The sequence below is a fragment of the Galeopterus variegatus genome, unplaced genomic scaffold (genome assembly GCF_000696425.1).
Source record: "Galeopterus variegatus unplaced genomic scaffold, G_variegatus-3.0.2 Scaffold6559, whole genome shotgun sequence".
NCBI classification, from domain to species: domain Eukaryota; kingdom Metazoa; phylum Chordata; class Mammalia; order Dermoptera; family Cynocephalidae; genus Galeopterus; species Galeopterus variegatus.
This window is the reverse complement of record NW_007732670.1, coordinates 118,961-127,534: the sequence shown is the minus strand read 5'-3', so window position 1 is coordinate 127,534 and position 8,574 is coordinate 118,961.

Here is an 8,574-nt window from a genome sequence, read left to right as displayed (position 1 = left end):
GTAATCGGCAGCCAAATGTGCTTCTAAACACTTAGTAGCTGCCTAGAAGCATTTCAGAATGCGTGGGCCAATGTGCAAATGGTCCCACTTAAAGGCGTAGAGTTTTAAGAGTCTTTCATGGTGAGGATAGCAAAGGCAGCCCAGTTTTTCTCATCTGCAAGCTCTCTGCTTCTTCAAAGCAGCCAACAACTGCCTTGCCTCCTCGTCAGGAAAGATTTATCTGCAGAAATCTCTGACTAGTCTGTTCTTACAAAGATGTCACTACCTTTGCAAAATATTCTGTGCCACCTTTGGTATAAATATTTAAAGCCAAACCTTTTTTGATGAGATATGATGGCTGTGATTTTCAGTGTGTTGTTCTGCTTCTTGTTAATTTGTTAAAAAAAAAAAAAAGTTTTCTTTTTCTTTTTTCTTGATACCCGTGGAATCAGTCAAGTCAAGTCTCCATGTGTCCAGATTTTTAGAACTTGATAGGATAGATTATTTAACTGCACGTGCTACTGAATGTGCTAGCCCTTAGCAAACATCCTCGTGAGAATGTGGCTAGAGTGCATCATTGTGTGGGTCTCCCAGGTTCTTCATGAGAGCTCCAGGGTAGAAATATCCTTCAGGGTAGATATGTCCAGGACACAGCACGTGTATTGCCTTGCTCACTAAAAGAAACCCACTGGTTGTTTTTCTCTAAAACATTTATTTTCATCCCCCTTGATACCAAAGACATTCTATAGCATCAAGAGCCTCACTTCAGTAGAAATGACCAGTGGATCTGTTTGCAAGAGGGTGCCAATAAATTCTGAAACTGGAATTGCTCCTCTGCAGAAAAGCCTTTCTTTTTCAGGTCTGGGTTTCAGTAGGTCAAGGGTACAATGAGGGCCTGGTTGTTTCCAGCCTTGTTTTCCCCATTTCTCTCTCTTTGCAGATGTGGGTGTCAAAGAAGCATCCAGTTGTGTTTGTTGAACTATGACAGGAGACTAGTCTTTTGGCAAAAAGGGTTCTGTTTGGCCCTAGCATATGTGGAACTGTCCCAAATGAGGACACCATGAGTGCTCTCCCTACCTCCCTCTGCTCACAGGGGAGTCCAGCCTTCATGTGCCTTTTGTTCTATTTGGGCCCCTCAAGGTCTGGGTGATGCCCACCCACGTTGGAGAGGGTGGAATTGCTTCACTCAAATGCTAGTCTCTTTTGGAAACACCCTCACAGACACACACAGAGATAATGATTAACCTGCCACCTCAGCATTCCGTGGTCCAGTTACGTGACACATAAAATTTACCATCCCAGAGAGCTTCCTCCGAGAGGCACTCTGATCCTCCTGCCTAAAATACTCGGAGACACTCCGCCTCATGGCTCCTCACGGCGCTCCCCCATGTGAAATTACTGTATTGCTTTACCTGTTTACTTGCTTATTATCTGTGGTCTCTCCCTAGAATGCAAGCTCCCCAACCAGGGCCTGCCATCTCATTTTTGCTCTATTGCTGGCACCTAGAGCGGTGCTGGCCCAGGTGTGCCCACCATGTACACGTGCTGAATGAATGAAATGTACCTGGATATTGCAAAACAGTGCTTCATCTCCAGCAGGCAGCACAAAGAAGGAAGAGTGACCAGCTGCACACATGTGTAGTTCACTCGATCTGTGGGGGGTGAAGTTTGGTGTTCCCATGGGGAAGCCAGCTGTCTCTCCTGGTCTTGGCTCTGAATGGATTTGATCAGGTGGGGAGGAAGGAGACTTTTGCAAGGAGGGGTAACATAAGACGGGAAGGAAGAGGGGGACTGGTAAGAGAACTGAGGTCATCTGTGAGCAGTTTTAAAAAATCAAGATGGTCTTCTGTTTGCTTTTGTGATCTGATGATTCTTCCATTTTGTGTTATGGAAAATTTCAAATGTACAGAAAAGTGGGAAGAAGGGTGTAATACACAGCCATGTACTCATCACCCAGCTGCAGGAATGATTAGCTCGTGGTCAGTCTTCTGTATCTATATGCCTTTCCCCAGATATTTTGAGGCCAGTGCCAGCCATCACAGCCTTCATTAGGGTGTCTTTTTGAATGTATGGTGGTAATACAGAGTGAGTGATGTTTCTGAAAAGGCACATGTGAAGGGAGCTGGTATCTGTGCTCTTTCTGATTCCACCTTGGATGCTCCCGTCCCTGCTCCAGTGCAGGGGTGAAGGGCCCCTGACTCGTTAGCATGCTGTCTGCAACAAGCCTGTGAATGAGCACTAATGGCTTCCAAGCATTGTCTCTTGATGTGACTTGACTACTTGAAAGCTGGATAAATAGATTATGTGCTTCACAAAAAGATGACTCTTGCATATAATCTGTGGTGTGGAGTGAGCAGCTTTTCAAAGCAAGATACAAGGGAAGGAAAGGGCAAAGCTTCACAATTTATGCATTTGTCGCTTTGTTCCATGTGATTACATTGTTGCCCACACATCTGACAAAGGCTGTGAGAATTAAAGCTTAAATCCTATTACGGAAATGAAAAGTTTCCAGTGTAATTAAATTAAACACAAGAACACTGAGGTTTAGGATTTATGCCTACAAAAATGTTTTACATTAATATCATGGAAATCGGAATAAAATGAGTCAACCTGAGATAGCATTAACTTTTAAAATTAGTGAGGAGCACTGGCCATACATGCAAGAAGCCTTTGAATGAGGGTGGAAGTCCTCGGGGACATGTGCTATGACCCACAGGGGCTCCTTTCTTTCCCTGAGGTTCTGAATCCATGAACTTTGGGAAGTTTGTTGCAGTTAACACAACATCATTTATTTGCCCTTCACGGTGTAATCTTTCCATACTCCCACTTTGAAAGTGGACAAAGCAATGGACAGATTTTCTTTAGAGCCTGCTGTGTAGCTATCACCATGTCCTAAGTTTGTTTGTTTGATTTTGCAGGGGAGTGTAACATTTGAAGAATAAAGACTTGAATATTTAAAGAGTAAAATTTTCTGACAGGACTATTGCTTTTTGGTTTTGGCAGTAGTTTAATATTCTTATTGATTACTTTTTTTGTAAGCCTGCTATTCATTGGCAGCCCTCTGTGGATAGGAGTGGTGACTACACCATTCCCTTACACCCTGGCCACTATAGCAAACAAGCTCTTTTTAGACAGTGTTCAAAAGACTTTAAAATCTTCATTTATGTTCCATGTTCGAACAATATAGAGCTTCTTAAGAATGTAGGTCTAGAGAGCTTGACTTATTTTCTTCATTCTTATTTTCAAGGTGAATTATTCTTGTAGTTATCAAGCAGAGTAAAACTCTCCTTTTTAATGGTGGAAACATTAGTTACATCAGCCCTTTGCAATCTGAGGGCAAAGTCTCAGATATCTGTTGGGGCTAGCTATTAGGAAATATCAAAACCAGATTCCTAGACTACTTTCATTGTGATTAGATTCAAGGTAGAGAATCCCTAAAAATTACTCTATTAATCAATTTCTTATGCTTTAAATCATAGAAAAGAAAAACTGCATGTTTAATAGAAACCCATAATAAAATATGCATTCTTAATGCTTTTATCCATAAACAAATGAAAATAAAATCTCTTGAGCTTCTCTGTTGTGGAAAATAGAGACATGTTTCCCTTTATGGAAAGGGATCTTAAACCCAGGGCTACTCTGTAGTAGTTTGTTAACCTGATGAATTTTGTGTAGAAGAAACATTGGTGTTGGGACAGGTTTTGCCACAGTCATTTAATGTACCTCTCATACAGCATTCTGGAATACTTTAATTAGATAGTTGTGCTGATGACTTCGCATGACCGTTACCAGCTGTGAATCCTGGAGACTGATTTTTTTAAAATAATGGTTGAATATAAACTTCATTTTTTATTCTGTTTTTTTCATGCCTTGAGAAACGTTTCATCTTTATCTGTTATACTATACCTCTTTCATTCCTCATTCTGTATATCCCTCTATATCTTTCATTACATATGTTTTTGAAAAGACCATTTGTTAAGACAATACAGGCTTTTAGAAATGGCTTATTGAATCTAGAAGGGTGAACTCAATTTCAGTTTCTTAATTACATCCATTTCAATTGTGTCATAATTTATTGAACATCTACCATGTGCCCAGAACCGTTGGTTAGCGAGTTTGATTCCTCTGAGAGTCTTCACAGTCATCGACTTAAAAATGTAGAATTTTTCTTGGAAAAGAGTAATTATCTCAATTTACAGATAAGGACACCAGAGTTAAGAAACCCTCTCCCCAGGCGGGGAGCTGTCCACCGTTGTGGTGCTGATTAAAGAACTGGCTTGTTACATATCCATCACCCACTCTTTTCTTAAACTGTTTCACACCCACCACATGAATAATGTATTCTGAAAACTGAATTCACTTCAGATGCCATAAGGAACAAGACAAAATAAAAACTAATGGATAAATAAACACATATATAAACTAAACATACACCGTATAGTGTTGTGGGCCTGTGTTCATGGAGTTTTAGTAGTTTTTTCCTTCTCTTTCTGTGTGGGAACTCTCATCTGGATCAAATTAGCAGTGACGATAGTTCGTCATAATTATCTAACCTTTATCATCATCTGTTGACTGTCTGTTTTGTTGCCACCTCTGCATGGCTCCTGTCCCTGTTGCTTGATGTCAAGTGCAGGAAGAACAATCAGAGAAGAGTCTGCCTCGATTGTTCTGTATCTAGACATGTGCACCCTGGACACCAGGAGGTCAGGTCCCTGAGTCTCCCCAGTCAACGATTCCTTCTAGGCCCTGAGAGCTTAGCTATGTGCCGACGTGATAGATTGCACACAGTAACATGCTTGGGACAGTGGGAAGAGCACAGGTCAGCCTGTAGTCTCCTGGATTCTGCTTCATGACCCCATTTTTCTTCTGTGCATAAACCCCTTTCTGAGTACCCTCCTTCCCCCGAGCCCCCACCTGATGAACTTAATCGACCGTATGTTTTTAACATATACATTTCATTGTCAGGGCAGCCAGGAGGAGAGTGTCTGCAGGATCATGCTGACCCTGTGTTTTTTCTCTTTGTTTTCTCATCTTCCACATGATGAGATTCTGCCCATGGACTGGCGGACCTGTAGAATTCCTTCTGAACTCTCCAAGCCACCTCCCTGATGCAATTCCGTCCAGCTGGAGAGAAGACTCTCCACCTGAGCATTTCTTCCCACACAGTCTTTCCTGGCATTTTACTTGAGTCTTTCTTATTTTTTATCTACTTACAAAAGGACTTATCTGTGATTTTTTTCCTGCATTGGTTCTTTTTTCATTTCTTTCTTCTGGCAAATTATTTGTCATTACAATACTAATGGAAGTCTAACTCTTATTATTACAGTTGTCTAAGCTAAAGGATACAAATTATCTGCTACCCCACTCCCTTCCTCCAAGAGATAACTCCCTTTTTACCCAGCCTAATGGCAGCATCCAGAAAACGTATCTCTGGCAAACTTCTTTTTCCCATTGTTTGATAGTCTATGTGCTGCTGTGCTCCTTCTCCTGATTTCTAAGATCCTTTCACTTGCTCAGTCACCCTGCCATTAAAATTCCATGACATTGGGTACCTCAACGCTGCATTGCAGATTACTGCATTTCTGATCATTTCAGCACTCAGCCAAGTCGCACTGTTCTGACCAGAACACCTAAAAAGGTGCTGCATGGCCTTTTAATAGAAACACGCTGCAGGGCATTTGTGTTACTCCATTTTATAGACCAGGAAGCTAACATTCAGAAAGGAAAAGTGACCTACCAAGTGTGACTTGATGTTCATTTATTCTCCTGGTACTGCTCATTTTCATGACTTAAATTACAGTGATTCTTGGAAAAATTACTTTGCATTTGACATGTAACTATGCCTGAATCATACATGTTTAGCCTCATGCATGGGCCATTTACCCTCAGGAGCCTTGGCTAGGGAATCAGGCATCTAATTCCGGCTCAGTTGCTGCTTAGTGGTGTAGTTCCTGAGTGCTCTTTCACTGAGGCGCTTGGTTCCCACAACTGTGAGGTGTGGACACAAGTAGATGGCTCCTGTGATCCTTTACAGTGCTGGCAGTGTCTTCTGCATTTCTGTTGCTTTAAGACTGGTATGGAGGGAGAAAATCACCTGAAGAGAATGAAATATGTGGGTACAGGATTCTTAGATGGTTGAAAAATAAGATGATTGTCTTTTTAAGATGAACAGCAAGCATCCCATTTTTATGGCTCTTACTGTATAATTCTCATTAAAAGTGTTATTCTAGATCTCAGTTCTTTGTAACATGCACAAGGTTATTAAATGCACTTTATGGATCATTTGTTTAATGTGACCAAACTAAAAATTAAGAAGCACATTACTCAGTGTTCATAAAAATGAATGTTTTAAATGGACAAATTCATTCTCTTATTTGCATCTTGCTTTAATGTGGAGCTGTAATGGGGTTATGGACGGATATTCTGCTTGGACATTTATAAGCTGATGATGCCCGTTGAATACCTTTTATAAAGATTAATATTTTTTACTCTGTGCCCATTACCAGAGCATTAATCATCCTGGCTTTGGCCCTTGCAGCTAAGGATGAACAGATGTCGAATTACTGCTGTCTGTAATCATTGTGGATGTCTCTAGGGAAGGGGACATGGAAGGGTGGCTGCTGTGATCCCCACTGACTGTTCCTGAGACCACCTGGCTGCTGGCCTCTTTTCTGGCCGCCTGCATTGGGCTACCTACGTTGCTTGTGGATGTCTCTAGGGAAGGGGACATGGAAGGGTGGCTGCTGTGATCCCCACTGACTGTTCGTTCCTGAGACCACCTGGCTGCTGGCCTCTTTTCTGGCCGCCTGCATTGGGCTACCTACGTTGCCCTCTGCATGGCAGAGAAAACCAGGACAACCTTACTAGCTAATTCTAGCTTCCTTGGAGGTCATTGCTATGCCTTGAGTTAGTACTAACTGGTACTGGCATGTCCTGGAGACACATACATGTGATGGGGTACCTGATCAGAGAAAGCTGTGGCCTCGACTCTGCTTACAATGAGGAACAGCAGTTCATGAAAATGAGGACTCACACACGAGGTCTGTAACATCTGCTTCATAGCATACTCTTAGACTGCGCTGTCCAACAGAAATAGAATGTAGCCATGTCTGTAATTTAAAATTTTCTAGTCACTATGTTAAAGAAAAAGAAACAGTCTGGCTCATCACCTCAGTTGGTTAGATACCACGGTCAAGTGTTTAGATCCCCATACTGGCCAGCCACCAAGAAAACACCCCCAAAATGAAGCAGTTGATGAAATTAATTTTGATGTATTTTATTGAAAATATCATTGCAAACATGAATTCAGTCTAAAAATTACTAATGACATACTTTACATTCTTTTTTTCATACTTAGTTTCTGAAATCCAGTGTATATTTTACAGTTATAGCACGTTTCAATTTGGATGCTAAATTTTCATCAAGGACACTTGATCTTTATTTTTATCATTAAACATAATTTACCATTGAAAAATTAGACTCACATACCCAAGTTGTTCCAAACACTAGTTTCTATATGTAATCAAATATCACTTTTTACGTTTGATTTTATATTAATTAAAATTAAAGTAAAAATTCCATCTTCAGTGGCACTAGCTAGATTTCACATGCTCAATGGCTACTGTACTGGATAGTGCAGCTCTGAGGCATTAGTTTTGTTTCGTGTACTTTTAGTTGAAAAGGGTGACTTTGTATAATACTATTATTTCTGTTATTAACAGCTACTGTTTATTGTTTGGTCACTATTTATTAAATACACACATCATATCACTTTTTTCTCACAGTAAATCTGAGTTGTAACCAACCCATTTTGCAGGTGAGAAAAACTGAGAGCTAGAAAGTTGAAGTAACTTGCCCAGGATCCAAAGCAAAGTGTGAGCAGGTGGATTTTCTTATTTCTTTATGTTTATGGGTAAACTGATTAAAAGGCTTTCCCAAAATTTCATAGAGTGACCCAGGTTCCTAGACTTCTGGTCAAGTATTTGTTCCAGTTTTCAGAAGGTTATATGTGGGTGGTTTATTTAAAATGTGGGCATTTTTGTTCGTTTTTAAAAAATAGAAGGATTTTTTTGGCTTTGTGTTTTTTTGTTGATTCTGGCTTCCCGGGCCATCTGTTTTGGACCTAATGGGACTGTCGGTATAGATCATCATACAGAAATGACGTTCTGTCTGTGAGGAAGGGTGTTGAGGCTGCTGGGTTGGGATGCCCATAATATGACAGGGATTCCTCTTCCTCAGCTTCCAGAGACAGCTTCTTATGCCTTAAAATAGTTCATTGCAGGATGCGTGTGCATGTGTGCCTGTGTCTGTACCTTCCTCAGTGCTCTCGATTCATGACCTTGACTTAAGGTAAAATTTGAGGGTCTTGCTGTTTTCTAAAATTAGTGCCCCACAACTTCTTGAAAAAACTTGAAGTCTAGACCGAAATGCAGAATTAAAGAATCCCCTTAAAAAATGAGGTTTTGAGGGCCAGCCCGGTGGCGCACTGCTACAGTGCGCCGCTTGGGAAGCGCGGCGGCGCTCCCGCCGCGGGATCGGAACCCCCAAACAGACCACCCGGTCCCTGGCTTCACTTGGCCCGCGAGAAAATACCAT